At 56.4% G+C, this 21,390-nt stretch overlaps 1 protein-coding gene across 6 annotated transcripts in view; it reads right to left on the bottom strand.

The window, feature by feature from the left end:
• The window catches only part of CACNA1E (calcium voltage-gated channel subunit alpha1 E), a 169,703-nt gene extending 149,390 nt beyond the window's left edge, over positions 1-20,313 (bottom strand). For 5 of the 6 annotated variants that reach the window (XM_064148189.1, XM_064148188.1, XM_064148193.1 and 2 more), the window contains exon 1: positions 20,257-20,312. The gene's annotated coding sequence lies outside the window, so the exon portion shown is untranslated. Of the gene's footprint in view, positions 1-20,256 lie in introns of all 6 variants that reach the window. The other variant, XM_064148192.1, reaches the window with a different exon arrangement.
• Between the last annotated feature and the right edge of the window lie 1,077 nt (positions 20,314-21,390).

The following is a 21,390-nucleotide window of genomic DNA, read 5'->3' as shown; positions in this document are numbered from 1 at the left end:
CTCAGTATGGGAGATGGAAGGAAAACAAACGAATGGCTATGAGGAGCTCCAAAGGGCTGTGACTAATGACCTGGCTCAGCAAATACCCACTCCTCACCTCCAAACCAAAGCAGACGCACTTGGGAAGCCCCAAGGGCCCCTTCTCCTCAGAAGACATTGCCAAATCCCTGGGGCAAGTCTGCTTGCCCCTAAAGGCAGCCTCTGTGGGGGGCCATGCACTAAGCCAGCCTGGGCACGAGCCCAGCCAAGTGAGAGGTTAGCACTTCTGGAAACCATCTGGGCAAGAGGACAGGCAGAGAGCATGGCATTTTTGGAAACTGCTCTCTTGGGTGTGCCTGGCTGGACCCCAGATGCCATCAGTGGTCTTCTTTCCCTCCAGCAAGGCAGCTTTGCCCTCCACTGCTGGTGCCCATCCCAGCCCCACGGCACAGCTTACCACCTGCTGCCTGTCTCGCTTTGTTAGCGCCGGCAATTCCTGCCCCTCTCTTTGGGATCAAAGCCACCACCTTATTGTCAGGCTCCCTCTTCTCCTCCAGACATTTCCCCTTTCCACACGAGCTCTTCCAGCTTCTCTTTCCCTCCTTTTATGTTTGCTACAATTGCTGGCACCGAGCCGCTACGGCTGCGATTGCCTCCCCTTCTCCTCTTTATTCCAGGCGTAATTTCACTGCCATTTCATCCCTCTGAAGCACATTGCTCAGGATAAATTATACCAAAGCAACCTTCCTGCCAGAGAGCTGCTGCATGGGACACTGATGCATAGCACAAAACAAGGGCTAGACTAATTGATGGCAGAGAGGAGGGCAGGTACAGGCAGGGCTAACAGCCTAGCGGCAGTCACCAGGCTCTGTGCTGCTGGCAGCTGGAGCCTGGGAAGGTCCAGCAGGCACAGAGCAAAATACATCCAGTTTCATAGCATGGATTGGGTTGGAAGGGACCTCAGAGATCATCTAGCTCCAACCCTCTGCCACAGGCAGTGACACCTCCCCACTAGACCAGGCTGCCCAAGGGCCCTGTCCAACCTGCCTTTGAGCACCTGCAGGGAGGGAGCATCCACAGCCTCCTTGGGCAACCTGTTCCAGAATCTCAACACCCTTGCTGTGAAGAATTTCTTTCTAATATCCAGTCTTAATCTACCCTCTTCCAGCTTCAACCCAATCCCCCTCATCCTATCACAACAAGACATTGTAAGTCGTCCCTCCTCTGCTGCCACGTAGGCCCCCTCCAGGTACTGAAAGGCCACTGTAATACACATAGAATCAAGCAGGTTGGAAGAGACCTCCAGGATCATCCAGTCCAACCTAGCACCCAGCCCTGGCCAATCAGCTAGACCATGGCACCAAGTGCCCCATCCAGGCCTGGCTTCTCCCCAGAGCCTTCTCTTCTCCAGGCTGAACCAGCCCCAACTCTCTCAGCTTGTCCCCATAGGGGAGGTTCTCCAGCCCTCTGATCCTTTCCCTAGCCTCCCCTGGACCTGCTCCAGCAGTCTGATGTCCTTCTATGCTGGGTGCACCACAACTAGACCCAGTACTGCAGGTGAGATCTCAGCAGAGCAGGGTAGAGTAGAGGGGGAGAATCACCTCCCCTGTCCTGCTGGTTGCACTTCTTTTGATGCAGCCCAGCACACAGCTGCAGTCTGGGCTGCCAGCAACCATTGCTGGCTCATGTTGAGTTTTTCCATCAACCAATACTCCCAAGTCCTTCTTCCTCAACACTGCTCTCAAGCCTCTCTTCTGAGCCTATATTTCTGCCTGGGACTGCCCCAGCCCAGGTGAAGGACCTTGCACTTGGCCTTGTGAACTTCCTGAGGTTGGCTTGAGCCCACCTTTCATACCTCTCCAAGTCCCTCTGGGTGGCCTCCCTTCCCCCCAGTGTGTATTTCTTACACCATGCCTCATATTTAAGGCACACACTGGCAACCCTCCAGCAGTGGCTGAGGAGCCAGAGCAGACATGGAGCAAGCTGACTGCACATCAGCCCCAGCTCTCTGTTGAAATGGTGCTCAGCAGCTGAACCAGCTCACAACTCTCTGATGAAGTCAGCCCACTTTACAGCAGCTCCTGCCCTCAGAGCTTGGCCCTCACCACATCAGCCAACAGCAGCAATCGCGCTGCGACGGCTGCTGATTGGGGAGCCCCCTCCCAGCCCACCCCTCTCCATCTCCAGGAAGGCAGACGAGGCTCTTCCCAGGGTGCCACAAAGTTCTTTTTACACCTGGGAGCTGCCATCTGCAATTTTCAGGCGTCTGCAGGCTGGCTGAGGACTGGCAGTGCCAGAAGGATGCACGCATGAGCCACGGCAGCCGCCTGCGGGCTCCTGCTCCAGCCCTCTAATCTGGCCCTGCCCTCTCCCTCACCCCCAGCACACGCTCATGCTGGACACCAGCAGGGACTGTTTGCCATCAAAGCCTCAGCGACCCAGAAATGGGCACTGCTATTTCTGGCAGCCTGACTCCCCCTCTCTCCTCTTCCCACTCGCTCCTTCCTAAATAGTTTAGCAGCGCTGATTTTCCCCTGCCAGGCATCCACCGTCTGCCGGCAGGATGCAGAGCACAGGCAAGACGTTAGAGGAAGGTGGGGCACTTCAGATGGCCATCCTTCATGGTCCCCAGCCCCCACCTCCATCCCTCCAACAGACACAGATCAAAATCCATCCCTCCCAGGAGGGTACCCTGCTGACACATCCACCCTTCCCGGCTGGAGCTGATACACGACTCCCACACAACACTTAGGGTGTAAACGAGGTCCTCCTCTCCGTTCAAACCTCAGGGGTTGAGTGTTAGTCGCCAGAACTGCTCGTGAAAACTTCAGCCTTCCCCCAGTGCCTGTAGGTCTGCCTAGGCCTGGAGTAAAACTCCACCCTGCCAGTGCAGAGCCACCACCCAGGAGCACAGAGCCCATCCTTCCCTTGGGCGCCTCGGACCACAACAGGGCAGGCAGCCCCTAACGAAAAAGGCCAATCATTTGTGGCAGTCCCCAGCTTGAAACCTGTGAATGCCCAGGTGGGATCCCCAGTCTCAGTGAGCACCCAGTGCAGCCTCCACGGGGGTCAGTGCTGTATCTGGGGCTCTCTAGCCAAACCAAGTTGTCCCCTAGCTTCTGGCCTCCCTCAGCTCTGAGAGCTGCCTTCAGGCTCTGCCCCATGGCTACCCAGCACCATCGCCCTTGGCTCATCCCTCTGCTGCAAGTGATGCTCAGTTCATGACTCGCTCTGGGAGAACAGGGGTAGGTGAATGGTCCTGGTTCCTTTTGCCTTGCCTAAAGCCTCAGAGTGAAACTCCTAGCCTGCTGATGGGGAGGAAGAAGGCTTCACGTGCAAGACTTTGCTGTCCCCTCTTGCCCCTGCCCTTGCCATTCTTGGCCGCAATCCCTCATTGAGGTAGTTGGACATCAAGACATAAACTTGCTCCATCTCTCCTCCAAAATCACACCTGAACCAAAACATCTTCAAGCCAAAATTGTGCTCACACACGAGGCCATCCCCTTCACAAACCAAGCAGAGGCCAGACACCCCCATGCCCGCCTCACAGGCGCACCCTGCACACGCCTGGGACATCTCATCCATCACCAGCGTGACACACACAGAGTATCTCACTCTGTGCAAGATGAGCTGCCTGCTGGAGGTGTTCATCTGCAGCGCTCCCTTCCTGCACCTCTTGGAGCACCCTGTGCCAACCCAGCACAACTGTGGGTCAGACTGCTGTAGGACCTTCTTGCACCCACCCTCCTCCCTGACCTGCTCCTCCTTCCTCACCCTTGCAGCTTGTTTCCACCACACTCATTTTTGTTCTGCACAGAAAGTCTGGCCTCAGAAGCTCACCAGTAAAGCTTCTTAACACCAGCAAGCACACAAAGAAATCACTGAGGTGCCCACAAAGAACCTTCCAAGCAGCCAGCTTCCTCATGGCTCACATGCAGCCACCAAGGGACTCCTTTACACAGACTCAACACAGCATCAGCATTCAAGTTACTTCTCTGGAGGAACTTCTCAGAGGCAAGAATAGTCCAGAGTGGGCTTAGACTCCATGCAAAGTGTTGAAACACAGCCTGCAGAAAGCCTCAGAGCAAGCCCAGGGATCCATTCCACACCTCCCCTGCAAATGGCCAGGAGCCAAGACATAGCTTCTGGGTCAAGACCTTTTCATCTACAGCCTTTCCTGCCCCATCTCAGCTGGCCTCTTCTCTCAGGTAACTGGCAATAGGAGGAGAGAGAATGACCTCAAATGGCACCAGGGGGCGTTTAGGTGGGATATTAGGAAAAGTTTCTTCACTGAAAGAGTGGTCAGGCACTGGAACAGGCTGCCCAGAGAAGCAGTGGAGTCACCACCCCTGGAGGTGTTCAGCAAACATGGCACTGGGACATGTCTTAGTGGTCATGGGGGTGTTGTGTTGATGGTCTTGGTGATCTTAGAGGCCCTTTCCAACCTCAGTGGCACAGGCAGGCTGTGACAGAACAAGAGGACAGCCTCAAGCTGTGCCAGGGCAGCTTCAGGCTGGATGTTAGGAGGAAGCTGTTGGCAGAGAGAGTGATTGGCATTGGAATGGGCTGCCCAGGGAGGTGGTGGAGTCACCATGCCTCGAGGTGTTGCAACCAAGCCTGGCTGGGGCACTTAGTGCCATGGTCTGGTTAATTAGAAGGCATTAGGTGACAGGCTGGACTCGGCCTCAAAGGTCTTTTCCAAGCTGGCTAACTCTGTGATCTGAAAATCAAGGTAACGAGGATGAGGAGCACAACACTAAGTGGAAGGCCACAGCATGCTGCTTGGTGCAGGAGTACCCCAGCCCAGCTGGAGCCCTGGGAGCAGTGCTGCAGCTGCAGCCTCCTGCACACAGCCCCTCGCGTGGGTCTCCCCCGAGCACGCTGCCCCCAGCAGGCGCCGCAGAGGCTCGGGTGGCTCTCCGCAGCCAATCCCCAGTGCCTCTCAGCCCCAGCCTGCCGTGGAGCACAGAGCAGGCACAGCCTGCTGGAAGCGGCTAACAGATCCCATCCATTCCAAGCCTGCTGCTGCCATATGCCAGGGGGGAGAAAATAAAAGGCAAGGGGAAAAGAAAATAGAACAGCCCCAAACCAGAGCAGTGCTGATAAACATCTAAATCTAACAGAGCAAGGCAGAAATAAACCCCCACACAACTAAAGCCCTGTAGTAGAGGCAGCCTCACACCACCTCCCCTCGCTGAGAATGCCAATCATTAACAGGAAGGAGAAAGAGGGGGGAGAAACCCCAACAACAACAAAACCTTGCAGAACAGATTGCCACTGTGTGGCCTTTCAAGGGGACAATATTAGCACCAGTCCCTTGCTGCTGCTCGCACACTCAGCATCCACTTCCCCTGATTCCAGCCATTCTTGTTGCTGTGCTTCTTGGATCCTCAGAGGAGGCTCAGGGCAGACCTCACTGCTGTCTACAACTACCTGAAGGGAGGCTGTAGCCAGGTGGGGTTGGGCTCTGCTGCCAGGCACCCAGCAACAGAAGAAGGGGACACAGTCTCAAGCTGTGCCAGGGGAGGTCTAGGCTGGATGTTAGGAGGAAGTTGTTGTCAGAGAGAGTGATTGGCATTGGAATGGGCTCCCAGGGAGGTGGTGGAGTCACTGTGCCTGGAGGTGTTGAAGCCAAGCCTGGCTGGGGCACTTAGTGCCATGGTCTGGTTGCTTGGCCAGGGCTGGGTGCTAGGTTGGACTGGATGAGCTTGGAGCTCTCTTCCAAGCTGGCTGATTCTACGATTCACCCCAGTGACCACCACATCCTCGCAGGGTGATGAGCAAGGCTCAGACCCACTGCCCTACCAGCCACCTGGCCACAGCAATGACCAAGAGGATCAAGCCACCAGCCAAACCTGCATGGAGTTACTGATGCTCCTCAGCATCCTCAGGGCCAGCTCCAAGCCAACCGAGAGTCTCCTATCCAGGAAAAGAGTTTGATACAGCAAGCCCCTCAGCCCAGCCAGCCTCCTGGCAGCAGCACAGCCCCACTACCTGTAGAGCTTAGGAAAGCAAAGCTCGCAAGTGCTCACCCCAGGCTACACCACCCACGTCTCCTGCCAGGGCTCACCCCGCCCTCACGGTGTCCCGGGACCCTGTGCCAGCTGCTATGCCAGGACCAACTAATCCCCACTGGATGCAAAGCAATCCCTGTTGAAAAGAGGCTGTGCCTGTCACCCTCCCTGCTGGCAGGGGCAGTGCCACCATGGCCCCAGCACACATCCCAGCGTGACTAACGCCAGCGGCGCCTGACTAACAGCCTGTCCTGCGCCAGGGAGGGAGGCAGCCCCCAGCAGCACAGGCAGGCAGCTGTGGGCGGCCGAGCTGCAGCGTTTTGGCTGGAGCAAGCTCTCCCTCCCTCCTCTTCCTCACAGGGTTTCTCTGTCCATCTCACCCACTTTGCCAGCATGCACCATCCCAGCCTGGGAGAGCATTGTGGTGATGCTGCCGCCCGCTGCCCAGCTCCTCCAAGCTGGTCCAGCCCTGGTGCAGGCATGCTCCAGTCAAAACTCAGCCCTCACAAGGAACAAGCTGTTTACCATGATGGTGGTGGAACACTGGAACAAGTTGCCCCAGGAGGCCTCATGCCTGGAAGTAATCAAGGGGAGGCTTGACAGGGCTCTGGGTGACCTGATCTTGTTGAGGACATCCCTGTTTACTGCAGAGGGGGTTAGATCAGATGACCTTTGGAGGTCTCTTCCAGCCATTCTATGATTCTATACCCTCAGGGAGCCAGAGATAGGCTGCCATCCCAGTCCACTGCTGTGTGCCCCAGGGAGCCTGCAAATCTAACAGGGTTTTGGCTCCAAAAGCTCTGGGACCTGAAGACAGAAAACACAAGGAAAACTCATCTGACTGAAGAGGCAGGGCTGGCCCAGCCCCACACATCCCACTGTGGAGATGCAGTCCTGACTCAGCACTGGGTGAACAGCAATCTCTGATAAGCCTCAAAGCAGCCCCAGGTTAAAAAGGAAGATGCTGTTTCAGTGAAGAGAGTCCAGGAAGCAAGCACTAAGTGGGAAACCACCAGTCTGGAGAAGAGATGGGAAGCAGCACAGTTGTTTGGTATCCAGAAGGTGAAACAGAAGCAACACCTCAAGCATCACTGAGAGGATGCCAGTCCCCAACCAAAGCAAGACTGGACCAGAAGTCCCTTCCAGTTCCTCTTCTGCCTCAGAGTCCCAGAAAACAGACAAAGCTGAAAACAGGAGTACCAAAACAAGCAGCCAGTGCTCTTCAGCTCTTGTTTCTCAGAGCAGAAATCATTACCTTTGTGTACTTCCATACCTCAATGTAATGTTTGCATCTCCTTGGCTGGACAGCAGCAGGATGCAGCAGCCCAGAGCATGCAACAGTCAATCCTTGAATCCACAACAGCACAGATCCAAAGACAAGTGGCTAAAACTCAAGCAAAAACATCTAAAGCAGCTATCAAGCAAGGAGACCTTTTCAAGCCACCCATAGCCCCCAGGCCTGTTAGGAACACATTAAACACTTCTCCAGACAGCCTTTATATATTGTGCTGGGAACCAGGCAGGGCCTGAGGGATGTTATTTGTCTTCTCCTCTCAGCCACGCACAGCAAGAGCAGGAGGCAGCCTGCATGATTTAATGGCAGCACTGCAGGACGTGCACAAAGGCAACAGCAACACACAGCCAGCACCTGCCTCTGCTGGCTACATCCACCCAGCCTGGCCTCGGGCAGATAAGTGCCATGTCAAGAGACAGGAGGAAAGGGTCAGCACTCAAAGATCTCCTTCAGTCCTCACTTTACACACCAAGTGTCACCATACAGATGAGATCTGAACCAAGAGTCCTTCCCACCACAGAATCAGCCAGCTTGGAAGAGAGCTCCAAGCTCATCCAGCCCAACCTAGCACCCAGCCCTGCCCAATCAACCAGACCATGGCACTAAGTGCCCCAGAGAGGCTGTTCCTGAACACCTCCAGGCACAGCGACTCCACCACCTCCCTGGGCAGCCCATTCCAATGCCAATCACTCTCTCTGACAACAACTTCCTCCTAACATCCAGCCTAGACCTCCCCTGGCACAACCTCAGGCTGTGTCCCCTTCTTCTGTTGCTGGTTGTCTGGCAGCAGAGCCCAACCCCACCTGGCTACAGCCTCCCTTCAGGCAGCTGCAGACAGCAATGAGCTCTGCCCTGAGCCTCCTCTGCTGCAGGCTGCACACCCCCAGCTCCCTCAGCCTCTCCTCACAGGGCTGTGCCCCAGGCCCCTCCCCAGCCTTGCTGCCCTTCTCTGGATGACCTTGGAGGTATCTTCCAATCTGTCTGATTCTATGAATACCCAAGCAGGTATTTACAACCTCTACAGCTACAGACAGAAACAGACAAGTGAAAAAGGTAATACAGACACACAGCAGCCCTCCCAGAAACCAGAGTGTCCAGGAGGGGCTCCCAACCACCTTGACACCTTCTCCCCACCCCTCTACCTTACCCCAGACTTTTCCTTACACACAAGGTGAGTCTGGGGGGTCAGTCAGAGGGGTTAGGAAGCAGAAGGATTAGGCAGGCAGCAAGTTAGGTTAGAGAGAGAAGTTCATGCAGCCCCAGAGAGCAACTCTCTTACCTATGTTTGTGTTCTTGTTCTTAATCATCTCAGCAAGCCTGTGAGTGCAGCAGACATCAGCATTGCTTCCTTTTCACAGCCTAGCATCTGATTCTTCTCACCAAAACATCCCAGCTAGGCTCAAACTAGCACACCCTCATCCTCTGCACCCTGCATGCCATCCTCTGCAGCACAGAGCACCCCCAGCAGCACCTACACCCCTCACAGTTCCAGATCCAGTGCGTATGAAGGTTCACCTTTACAAAAGCAGCTGGCAATGCCTTCAAGATGCTCAGGTTAAAGCATGACAACCTCCTTCATCACCTGTACTCCTGGGAGACGCTGCTTTGAGAGAGCCACAACACATCTCTCTAGCCAAATGACTCTCCTCAAAGCCTGGGCCAAGAAACTCACCTCTCTTGGCACATGGAGCCTGTGGTAGAAGCCCTGGTGGGACCCGTGCCCAAAGTGCCCCTCTGCTCTCTAGGAGCTGCTCCACAGCCCCCAGCAGAGGTTTGTGCTTTTGGACTTGATGATCTTAAAGGTCTTTTCCAACCTAAGCAACTCTACAATTCTACTTCATTCCAGAGGGAAAGCATCCATGCCTCCAGCTCACTTTGAAGGTCCTGCAGCTCAGTCGAGGAAATCCCAAGCACAACTCCAGGCTGGGCAGTGAGTGGCTGGAGAGCAGCCATGAGGAGAGGCACTTTGGGGTGCTGCTGGAGGAGAAGCTCAAGAGGAGCCAGCAGTGTGCACTTGCAGCCCAGAAAGCCAAGCAGAGCCTGGGCTGCAGCAGCAGCAGTGTGGCCAGCAGGGCCAGGGAGGGGATTCTGCCCCTCTGCTCTGCTCTGCTGAGACCCCACCTGGAGTACTGCATCCAGTTCTGGAGCCCCCATGACAAGAGGGCTGTGGAGATGCTGGAGAGTGTCCAGAGCAGGGCCAGGAGGATGCTCAGAGGCTGCAGCAGCTCTGCTGTGAGCACAGACTGAAAGAGTTGGGGCTGTGCAGGCTGGAGCAGAGGAGGCTCCCAGGTGACCTTCTTGTGGCCTTCGAGGATCTAAAGAGGGCTACAAAAAAGCTGGGGAGGGACTTTTGAGGCTGTCAGGGAGTGGCAGGACTGGGGGAATGGAGCAAAGCTGGAGGTGGGGAGCTTGAGAGTGGAGGTGAGGAGGAAGTTGTTGAGCATGAGAATGGTGAGAGCTGGAATGGGTTGCCCAGGGAGGTGGTTGAGGCCCCATGGCTGGAGGTGTTTGAGGCCAGGCTGGCTGAGGCTGTGTGCAGCCTGCTCTAGGGTAGGGTGTCCCTGGGCATGGCAGGGGGGTTGGAACTGTCTGATCCTTGTGGTCTCTTCCAGCCCTGACTGATTCTATGATTGAGTCCTGGGGCAAGCTGTGTGGGATGGATGATGGGAGCAGGAGAGCAGGATCGCATACGAGAGCTCCCCAAAGCTAAAAGCAAGGAGAGCAGCCCTCGGGGAAGAAGCTAAGATAATTAACACATTCATTCAGGCTGGAGGGAAAGCTGCAAGCGAGCTCAAGTCACCCAGAAACTCCAACAATGGATAGCAACGTGTCTGAGCCCCAGCCCCATCACCCAGCACACCACAGCCCCCTCCGGGGCAGAGGCTGGAACTCTGCCTCCTTCCAGAGGGGAATCACAAGGAAAACAAGCTCCAGCTCCCAAGGAAGAACAAGAACGTTAACTACCTGGAATAACAAGTAGGAAACAGGTGACAGCTTCAAGGCTAATAAGCACTCCCAGCAACACTAAGAGCTTTCTGCATGAGCCAAACAGCCAAAGTGACTAAAACAAAGTCACGACAGCCGCAAACAAGCGGAGCGAGGCTGACACAGGGACTGAGTAAGTTTTGGCACTTGGCTGGGAGAGGCCCTGGAAAACAGCAGAGCCAGCTGCAGCATCCCTGCTACCCAGCTCAGAGTCCAGCTGCAGGCCAGCCATGTGCTGCTGGGGGAGAGCAGCAGCTCACCTAAGGCCCTACAGCACAGCAGGAGCTGAGGTGTTTAGTTGTGTGTTGCCATCGCTCACGGGGAGAAGGGGAACAATCCTGCAGCAGTGTGGAATTAGACTCACAGACTGCCAGCAGGGAAGAGGTCCCAAGGATCATCTGGTCCAGCTTCCCTAGGGGACACTGGAGTTGAGACAAGATGGCCCAGCACCCTGTCCAGCTGAGTCTCAAAACTGACCAACGTGGGGGATTCACTGCATCCCCTGGGAGAGGATTCCAATCACAGAAGGTAGGGGTTGGAAAGGACCTCTGAAGATCATCAAGTCCAACACCCCTGCCAGAGCAGGCCCACCTGCAGCAGGTGACATAGGAACAGGTCCAGGTGGGCCATTGAAAGCCTCCAGAGATGGGGACTCCACCACCTCTCTGGGCAGCCTCTCCAGTGCTCTGTCACCCTCAAACTAGAGAAGGGCAGCAAGGTTGGGGAGGGGCCTGGAGCAGAGCCCTGTGAGGAGAGACTGAGGGAGCTGGGGGTGTGCAGCCTGCAGCAGAGGAGGCTCAGGGCAGAGCTCATTGATGTCTGCAGCTGCCTGAAGGGAGGCTGTAGCCAGGTGGGGTTGGGCTCTGCTGCCAGACAACCAGCAACAGAAGAAGGGGACACAGCCTGAGGTTGTGCCAGGGGAGGTCTAGGCTGGATGTTAGGAGGAAGTTGTTGTCAGAGAGAGTGATTGGCATTGGAATGGGCTGCCCAGGGAGGTGGAGTCACCGTCCCTTGGGGGTGATGAATCCAAGCCTGGATGAGGCACTTAGTGCCATGGTCTGGTTGATTGGCCAGGGCTGGGTGAGCTTGGAGGTCTCTTCCAAGCTGGTTGATTCTGTCATAACTTCCCTATCATGCTCAGATGCAACTTCCTCTGTCCAGGTCTGTGCCCAGTGTCTCACTGTTCTCATGGTGAAACATTTCCCCCTTTAATTGGATCAGAACCTCCCCAGGAGTAACTTGTACCTATTACCCTTTGTATTTCCCATGGGATTCCTTGTGAAAAGGGAGTCTCCTTCTTAGCATCCACCCTTTATGTACTGGTCCATGGTAAAAAGGTCTCCATAAGTCATCTCCTCCCAAGGCTGGACAACCCCATCTCTCTCAGCCTTTCCTCACATGGCAGTGCTGCCCGTCCCCTGATCATTCTTGTGGCCCTTCTCTGGGCACTTTCCAACCTCTCCACATCTTTCATGGGGACCAAAACTGAATGCAGTATTCCAGGTGTGGGCTGACAAGCAAGTTCTCCCTCCTAGACCTTTCATAGCACAGGCAAGTGTGCAAGGGGGTAAACCAGGAACAGGGCAGGAGAGACAGAATGATGCTCCAGAAGTCACTGGAGGCAAAAAGTACCAAGAGAAGGGAAAAGACAGGCAAAAAAGGTCACCTGTAGCTGGTGGGAGCTGCCTCCTCCAGCACAGCAGACTCACTCCATTATTGCAGTTCTGCTTTTTATAGCACATGCACCAGAATAACACACACCAGCAGCTTTTCTTAGGGGAAAAAAAACTGTCTTTCAAACCTAAACCCCTCAAACCTTCAATTTCCTATTCCAGCATGCAACAGCCAATTTGAGTGTTTTCAAAGCTTCTCCACTCTCCTCACCCCTCTCACTACTTCTTGGGGATTTGCCTGGTGCAAGACAGCTTCACTCCACAACAGCATTTAGACTTCGGCAAAGCTGCTCTCACTGAGGCTGGGGAAACCTCTGTGCATGGCCACCAGACCCACTGCAGTGCTCTGGCCCAGGGTGCAGGATACCCTTGAACTCCTTGGGCTACCAAGCTGCACACCATGAGGGACTTTTTTCCACCCTTCCTTGCTCAGCATCACACCAACACATGGGAATGCACTTGAGAGCATCCCACATTCCCCTCCAATCATGAGAGGCTGAGGGAGCTGGGGGTGTGCAGCCTGCAGCAGAGGAGGCTCAGGGCAGAGCTCATTGCTGTCTGCAGCTGCCTGAAGGGAGGCTGTAGCCAGGTGGGGTAGGGCTTTGCCCCCAAGCAACCAGCAACAGAGGAAGGGGACACAGTCTCAAGCTGTGCCAGGGGAGGTCTAGGCTGGGTGTTAGGAGGAAGTTGTTGGCAGAGAGAGTGATTGGCATTGGAATGGGCTGCCCAGGGAGGTGGTGGAGTCGCTGTGCCTGGAGGTGTTGAACCCAAGCCTGGCTGGGGCACTTAGTGCCATGGTCTGGTTGCTTGGGCTGGACTGGATGAGCTTGGAGCTCTCTTCCAACCTGGTTGATTCTATGAAGTACTACCAGACCCAGCAGCATTTTGGATACCAGAGAGGAGTTTGGGAGCATGCTTGACCCCAGGAGATCCCAAGGAAATGGCCCTGGGAGAGTCCCAGGGCTTACAGCTCTCGGACATGACAGGCTGGAAGGGAAGCAGACCCCAGAGCTCTGCATCCAGCTGCAATAAGCCAAGAACATGAGTAGGAAAGGGCTTAAGAGAGGCCAGAGAGAAGTCTGGGGCTAGGGTACAGTGTGCAAAACTGATGACTTTCCAGCCTGAGTCAGAAGCTGGTTGGGAGGGGGTAGAGGAGACACAGAGACAGGTATGCAGGTGAGCCAGGAGGACACAATGCATTCCTGCCAGGAGCAGACTCACACAGCCATTGAGCCAAATAAGCACACTCAGCCCCAGAGCAGCTGGGGAGGGAGCAAAGCCAGCATCCAACCTAGTCCTGCTAGATTTTCATCCTGATTCCAAACCTGGGAGACAGCCTGCCTGCCACAGAGAGCACAGAGGCTGCCCTCTCAATGCCCCCAGCCCCTTCCTGCTGCCTCCTTGGCTGTTTGCTCCCAAACGTTCACCCTGTCCCAGCCTAAGGTCACATCACTGGCAAAATGGAGAGCAGAAGACAGGGCCCAGCAGAGAAAGTGAGGACCTGGAGCAGCCTCCACAGGGAAGCACCAGCTGAAGATGGAAGGCAGGAACACCACTGACCACAAAGCAAGGGAGAGCAAGAGAAAGGTGCATAAAACCCCATGGAGATGGGGAAAGCCACGTGAGCATCCTCTCACTGAAGGATGCTGGTGAAAGCAGCAGCTGCTACATGCTGGCACAGAGCAAGAAACCACCCTGGTCCCCTTTCCCTCCTCCCAGGAGTCTGGAATTCTGGAAAAAACTGCCCAGCTTTTGCATTTTGCAAACCTCAGCTCTAAAAATAACCACCGGTGCAAGTGACACATTTTGAGTGGAGCCGTCGAGCAGCAGCCCACAGAACCAGACTCAGAATCAGCAGGGATGTGTTTTGTAAACAGATTTCGTTGAGGTTCCTTAGCAAGATGCTGCTGCAACAGCCAAAGCCATTGATATGATGTGGCAGACGTGAACAGAGGACCCAACAAGAAGGAAAAACACCACAGAGAAGGGCAGAATGAGGAAAACTGGGATGGGACTGAACAAGGGCAAAGGCAGGTCCTGCACTTTGGCCACAACAACTCCAAGCAGCATTACAGGCTGGGGCCAGAGTGGCTGAGAGCAGGCAGGCAGAGAGGGAGCTGGGGGTGCTGGGAGAGAGGAGCTGCAGAGGAGGCAGCAGTGCCCAGGTGGGCAGCAGAGCCAATGGCATCCTGGGCTGGCTCAGGAGCAGTGTGGGCAGCAGGACAAGGGAGGTTCTTCTGCCCCTGTGCTCAGCACTGCTCAGGCCACCCCTGGAGTGCTGTGTCCAGTTCTGGGCTCCTCCATTCAAGAGAGATGTTGAGGTGCTGGAAGGTGTCCAGAGAAGGGCAGCAAGGCTGGGGAGGGGCCTGGAGCACAGCCCTGTGAGGAGAGGCTGAGGGAGCTGGGGGTGTGCAGCCTGCAGCAGAGGAGGCTCAGGGCAGAGCTCATTGCTGTCTGCAGCTCCCTGAAGGGAGGCTGTAGCCAGGTGGAGTTGGGCTCTGCTGCCAGGCAAGCAGCAACAGAAGAAGGGGACACAGCCTGAAGCTGTGCCAAGGGAGGTCTAGGCTGGGTTTTAGGAGGAAGTTGTTATCAGAGAGAGTGATTTGCATTGGAATGGGCTGCCCAGGGAGGTGGTGGAGTTGCTGCTCCTGGAGGTGTTCAGGAACAGCCTGTCTGGGGCACTTAGTGCCATGATCTGGTTGGTTGGCCAGGGCTGGGTGAGCTTGGAGGTCTCTTCCAGCCTGGCTGATTCTATGAACTCAACCCATGCCCAAGCCTTGTTTCCCAACACATCCCTCATCTCTCAAAGCCATACTTTCAAGATGGATTTTCCAAGTTATATCACGCTTCAGGTGGAACCCCAGGTCCAACCTCTCCCATGGCACCAATGTTCCCCTCACCAACTGCCTCCTGAGAGCAAACACCCTGTTCCCATGGAATGCAGGGGAGCACCCCAGTCCTGGGGGACTATGCATCATCTCTCATCCCAGAAGTCCAGGTAAGCAGGATGCTATCCCACCCCAGCTGCTGCTGCACTCACCAAGGGCTGGCATGATCAACAGATCAGGAGGAAGAGTCACCCAAAGCATCGCTCAGCTAATGATGGTAATTAGCCACCATCCTGAGCAATTCCCCTTAGTTCCAGCCTGCACACAAGGCTTCAATTAGAGCTCACCCCTCAGCTGGCTTGGCAGCAGGCACCCTGGCCCACCACGGGACCCCCTCAGGCCGTGGCAGCATGCAGAAGAGGTGCTTCTGGCCCTGAAGGATCCACTTTAATTCATTTTGAAGCTGAGTCTCATTTGCCAGCCCTGCTCAGGCAGCCTCAGGGAACGCACACCAGCTTTGCAGAGCAGATGCTGGAGGGCTGGAGGGAAGAGGCTTCTGCTTTTCCCACCCACCACAGGGGTTGGATCCATACCCCAAGCACAGACCAGAGCCAGGCTTTCTCTCTAGAGCTGTGCCCACATGCTTCCATTGAGACCTGCTCCCAGCAACGGGCAGGGTGGCACCAGCAGCTTGCTGCAGGCTGCCCAGCTTTTGAGGAGCAGCCTCAAATCTGCCTGCAGGAAGAGGCACATCTCCAGAGCTTCTTGCTGACAGTGCCAGCCTGCACAGAGCTCTTCCGCTCCCAGCAATGAAAATCACACCTGATGTCTCAAGCATGAGACCACATCCAACAGGCTGCCCAGCACAGACACAGAAGCACTCCTGCTGGTGGCAGTCAGAGAGCACGAAGCAGCTGGCCCCCTCGCTGCATCCAAGGTAACAGAGGGCTAAAGCCCACCTGCTGCCTGCACAAACAAGGCAGGCAAATGCAGATGGGCTGCTGAACCAGAAGGCTTCCCAAAAACATCAGCCACAGCTTGTCCCTCTCAGTGCCCTGCTCACAGGGGTAGGGCTCAGCAGCACCGAGGCCTTCCCATGCCTCCCTGCCCAAGGCACCTCTCTGGCTGCTTTGGTGCTTGTTTATAGGCAGTAATCCTTAGGGAACGGCAGGAGGAGATGAAGCTTAAGACCTTCCACAGGGAGCTCAGCAACTCTGAGCTTTCTGCTGCCTGGCTAAGTGAGGGGAGAGGGGAACAGCACCAGGGAGAGCCAAAATCAGGCTCTGGTGTATCAAGCATCTTGCCCACACCATCAGAGGAGTGCTTTGCACCACGAGCCTGGCATGCTTAGTGAGATTCCCCCATTCCCTGCTTGGTAAGTGAAAGCACTTCGGTACTGCAGGAACAGAAGAAGAAACCCAAAGTGAAGCAAGTGCCTGGGAAAACCAACGACTGATTTAATCCCACAAGAAGTGGGTTCGGAGGTGGGGGGGCAAATAAACCCATCGCAGAAAGCCTTGAAGATAACACCTCTCTGGGCTGAGGAGAGGAAAGCATCCTTCTGAGCCAAGAGCAAAGACAGGAGCTGGGCATGGCTGGAGGGCCCCTTGGCACCAGCATGCTATTTTGGGGGCAGAGCCCCTCATTTTGCAGATATCACGCTGCAGGGGAACTGTGAACTAACTGATGCCAGGGAACCTCTGATCCAACCTGCTGCTCAGATCAAAGTCAGGATGATCACAGAACCTTAGGGGTTGGAAGGGACCTCGGAGGACCATCACAATGACAGAGACTTTGGAAAGGGAGAAAGCCTGAAGCCTTCATCCCCCTGACCCCCCAGCTCCTCCCTGTCCTGCTCATTTCTCGGCATGACTGAGAGCTCAGCAGCGTGTCCCCAGGCGCTGGGCCTCACGGCTGTGACTAATGGTATGTTTTGACATCCCTGAAATACTCCAGCACTTCATTTCAGCCGAGGGGAGCAGGAAGGAAGGAGGGAACATGCTGGTGGGGAGCCGGCACCGGGAAGGAGGGGCAGGAAGAGCTTCTGCAAAAGCAACAGGCATGGCTAAAGCAAAGCAGCACGGAAAAGATGCAGGAGATGGCAGGGGTTGGGATCTGGAGAGCACCCAGGAAGCTCTTCTGATCCGCTCCTCATCTTTACCTTCCCTGGAGCTCTGCAGAGATGCAAGGCGTTGGATTTAACATCCCCCGTTCAACAACTGCACTGCTGGGAGTGGGGACTCAGAGATGCTCCACTCGTTCCTAATGAGCCTGTCCCTGGTGGTAAGGGATGGGGGATTACCCTGATCCCCTGCCTAGGCAGGCAGGAGAAGACAGTGCCCCCAACCTCCTTCAGTCCCCCACTTCGGGCTGCCTCCAGCAGAGTCAGGAAGGCAACAGACGGCGATCCCCGGGGAGGTTAATTAACAAGCATCTTCCCTGTGTTAAGAGTCAGCTTCGGCCCCGGGGGGGGTCGCATCGGAGACAGCCCCAGCCTCTAACAGGGCGGTAAAGAGCATCCCAAGCCACCAGCAGAGCTGCTGGCCACGACCATCTGTCAGCCAGCAGCACCAGGGAGAGGAGCAGCCAAAGCCATGGTGGGGGTGATCTGGCTTTTTTCCTGACAGCTCTTGCTCATCACCAGCCGCTCCTGCTGGGGATCAGATGGTCCTGCTGCACCCCAGCGTGCAGGCGGAGAGGGAAGAGCAGGATGCCTGGAGGGGCCTCCAGAGAGGACGTGTGAGATCCCCAGAGAAGTGGAAGAGTAAAGTGGCCCAAAACACACCCTGCCCCGAGGGGAGAGTCAAGAGCTGGCTCCTCACCCCACCAGACTCACCCCAACATAGCAAGCAAAGCCCCTTTAGCACCAAAGCAGAAGTAGCATCCTCCAGGCTGTGTCGCCCCAGTGCCCACCCATCCTTCTTGGCCACGAGCATCCTGGCCAGCACTCACAAAGCAACCAAGCCACTGGCTGCAGAAACCCCAGCTGCCGGCACCGAGGTGCCACTCAGAGAAGTTTCCTTGGGTCACTCTGAGCAAGGTGCCCAGTGTCTAGAGCAGTAGTGATGGGGGAGAGGTGGGGGAATTGTTTTCTCTTCTCAGCTGTCGCTAAAGTCATCGTCAGCATGGCTGTGTGTGAGTGATTCACACCAGTGCATGAAAAGCCTGTGACTCACACCCTGGATGCAGTGGGTGGGTGCATTGACTCAACCACGCCAGGGATGGGGTATGGGGGTCTGCAGCCTCCCGTGGCCGCAGGGACAGTCCTGCCTGCAGGGGGTCAAAAGGCATCACTGGCCAGGAGACATCCTCCCTACATGCTCAGATCATCACTGCCCTCAGCAGCAGAGGGAGACTCTGCACCTCGGCATCAACCTGTTGTCTGTCCCAAACAGGTGCAACAGGAATATGCCACACTCTCATTTGGCCTGTCACTGGGGAAAGCTTTTTGCTATCCTATGTGACAGCAGAGGAAGAAGAAACCCCCCAGACACTGAAGGGATTCAAATACATCCCAAACTACAGTGAACAAACTTTCCAGGTACACCAGGACCTCTGAGGAGTGATAGAACTTAGCCAAGCAGAAGCAGACCAGAAGAGAGCGCAGTGGTTGGGGACAGCCTGCTGCCACAACCATCTCCTCCACCTCCCAAACCTGTAGACACACATCCAGGGGAGCACAGCCCTCCTGCTACACCACTGCCAACACCTGCCGTACAGCTCTGTCACGTTGCTGGAAAGTTGTGTTGCAGAGAAACCCTCCCAAAAGCCAACTGCAGGGCCCCAGTCCTCAGTTCCCTGGCACCTCCGCTGCTGCTGCACACCAGCAACGCAGCACAAGCATTTTGGGGAGAGGGAGTTGAAGGGAATCACGTCAAGAGACCCTCCCATGCGGATAGCACTGCGTTCCCAGTTACTCAATGGGTGGTAGCTATGCCCTGGGTCTTGCCAAAGCTGCCAGCAGCAGCCGCCAAGGCTGTGAACATGTGTCTCATCTCGCTGACAGCGCCTTCCGTAACGCTGTTCCTCCTCTGCCAAGCAGCCCCAGCCGTGGATCTGGACCAGCCGAGAGTCACCGCATCCCACGGCATCCTGAGCCTGCACCGCCCCATCTGCGGCACCGCCGGCCGAGCCCAGCACCGCCAGCAGGAGGAGATCACCCACCAGAGGGGAGGTTGCCCGGGGGAAAGGAGGCAGGGTACAAGCAGCACCTGTCTGCCTAGGATGCTGGGAGAAGAGTGTTATCCCTGGCTCTGCTCCACCCGTGCGGAGAGCCAGCAGCAGCCACGGGCACCGGCGCACGCTCCGCCGTGCAAGAGCAGCCGGGAGGGCTGCAGGAGCAAGACAGACAAACCCTGCTTTTGGGGACCACTCATTCTTCACTGCCATCAGCAACATCTAGGCAAGCACCAGACTTAGGGGCAGCACCCAGACAGTGGGGAACTGGGTGCAGGGAGATAACACAAAACACTGTGTGGCCAGGGGAGTCTGTAGGGAGCATCCCCGCAGCTTGCACACCTCTGGGGAGAAGGAGACCTAGCATTTTTGGGAGGCCTTGAGCTGGCTGGCAGAAGGAGGATGGGAGCTGGATCAGCCCACTGCTGGCCACTACTTCTGCCCCTTGCACCCTGAACAAGGGCTCCCCAGGGCATTCAGACCTCTGGGATGCCCGAAGCAGGGGAAGGAGAGGCAGGGGCCTGCACCTCTGGCACAGCTGCATGCACCTCACCCAGGGGACAAGGTAGGGCAGCCCCCCAGCACAGGCACCTCCCAGCATAGAAACACACAACCCCCTCAGCTCTCTCCTTACGGCTGCAGGACCACCGGCCCCACCAGCCGACCCCTCTCCAGCCACGCTGCCCGGAGCCCCTCGGCCGCCCCCGGCCCCTTCCCTGGGCCCGGCAGAACCACCTTAAGCGAACCACTGAGGCTCCTAGGCTACCTTAATAAAAACTTTGTGGGACCAGAGCCGCTTTCCTAGGCGCAGCCGAGCCCAGAGAAGCCACTCGGAAAGGAGCAAAACGGGGAGCCGAGCTTCAAACTCGGGGTGTCCTCCCAAAACGGAGCTTCCTCCTACTGTGCAGAGAGAAAAGATCCTTCCCGGCTCCCTCCAGCCCCCCGGGGCCATAGCCCACCTCTCTCCGGTGCCTTCCGCCGGCTCCTTCCCCTCCCGATCTCCTTCGCAAGGTGCGCCCGGGGCTCAGCGCATCCCCGGAGGCAAGGCTGGAGACAAAAGCCGCCGGAGAAGTAAGGGGAGGAGGTGTCCGCCGAGAGCAAACCGCTCCGAGAGAGGAGGAGGAGAAGGAGGAGGAGGATGGAGACAGCCCCGGCTGGCTGGGACTGCCGGCCCCCAACAGGTAGCAGCGAGTGTAGCGGGGGGGATGCACACGATGTCCCCACGGCGACAGCGTTTGGTGACTTTGGGAGAGCGAACGGGAGGTCCCCAGGGCCGACACCCCCGGCAGCAGCCAGCCGCCGCTTACCTGGACAGAGAGGCATGGCTCCTGCGGGAGCGCCGGGCGAGCTGGAGATGCTATTCCAGAGACATTATTGGCAACAGAAAGGCAGAAAAAGAGCCCGGGGGGGGGGGGGGGGGGGGGGGGGGGTAGGAGGAGGGAAGGGAAGGGAAGGGAGGGAGGGAAAGGAGAGAGAGACAAGAGGAGCAGGGATGAAAGGAATGAGAGAGGAAAGGGGGAGGGGGGATAAAAGGAAATAAGGAGGGGGGGAAGAGAGAGGAAAAATAGAGACAGTTAAAATCTGTCTCCTGCCCACACAGTGGGAAAGACATTTCTGACAATCGGGGAAGGGAACTCGCGCATTTACCAGAGGGGGCAGACGGCGGATAACAATGGAGGGAAGCAGCCGAGCTCCGGCAAAACAGAGCAGCAACTGTCCGGGCACACCCCACTGGCACCCGCACCATTGTGCGCACCGCGGGGCTAAGGACGAGATGCCCACCCGGGACAGCTCGGCCACCTTTGCTATCAGCCACTCACCCAAACCCCTGCACCCTGCCTGCTTCAGCAGCTTTGCTTTGCCCACCTCAGTCCTACACCAGGGCAAAGGACCCCCAAGCCACCCCACCAGCTGCTGTTGGTGCTCCCCAAACCCCTTTTTCACAGCTCCTGTCTGCACACACCTTGCTCCCGGGACATGAAGGACTCCACAGCTTTTCCCACACAAAAGCAAGTATTAGTTTCCCAGCCCACACCTACCCTTGCAAAGTATAGCTCTGGCCTCCCTGTCCTTAGCCAGCAGCCAAATTAAGGGCAACTGTGGGTCCAAGGGACATGGAGGTACATAGACCTCCAGATCAACCAGAGACGTTCTGAGGAGCTGAGGGTGGCTGTTGGAAAGGGCTTGCATGTGAGGCCTTTTCCTAAATCATCTTTGCAGCCCCAGTTTGCAGAGGTGCAGCCCCGTTGCTTCTGCCTGGGCTCCAGTTTGCCTTCCCTGGTACCCTGGGCAGCACCCATGGGCAACCAGACCTGAAAGTGCAGGACTGAGGAGCTAGAAGTGATGTGGGCTCTCTGCAGTCCAGTCAAGGAAACCCACAGCACTGTCACAGCTGTGGAGGGGCTGCTGCACTAGGGCAGTGCACAGCTTCATGTTCCACT

This window comes from Pogoniulus pusillus, chromosome 8 (genome assembly GCF_015220805.1).
Source record: "Pogoniulus pusillus isolate bPogPus1 chromosome 8, bPogPus1.pri, whole genome shotgun sequence".
Lineage (NCBI taxonomy): Eukaryota > Metazoa > Chordata > Aves > Piciformes > Lybiidae > Pogoniulus > Pogoniulus pusillus.
The sequence above is the reverse complement of the archived record's forward strand: the minus strand, read 5'-3'. Positions and strand labels throughout refer to the sequence as shown.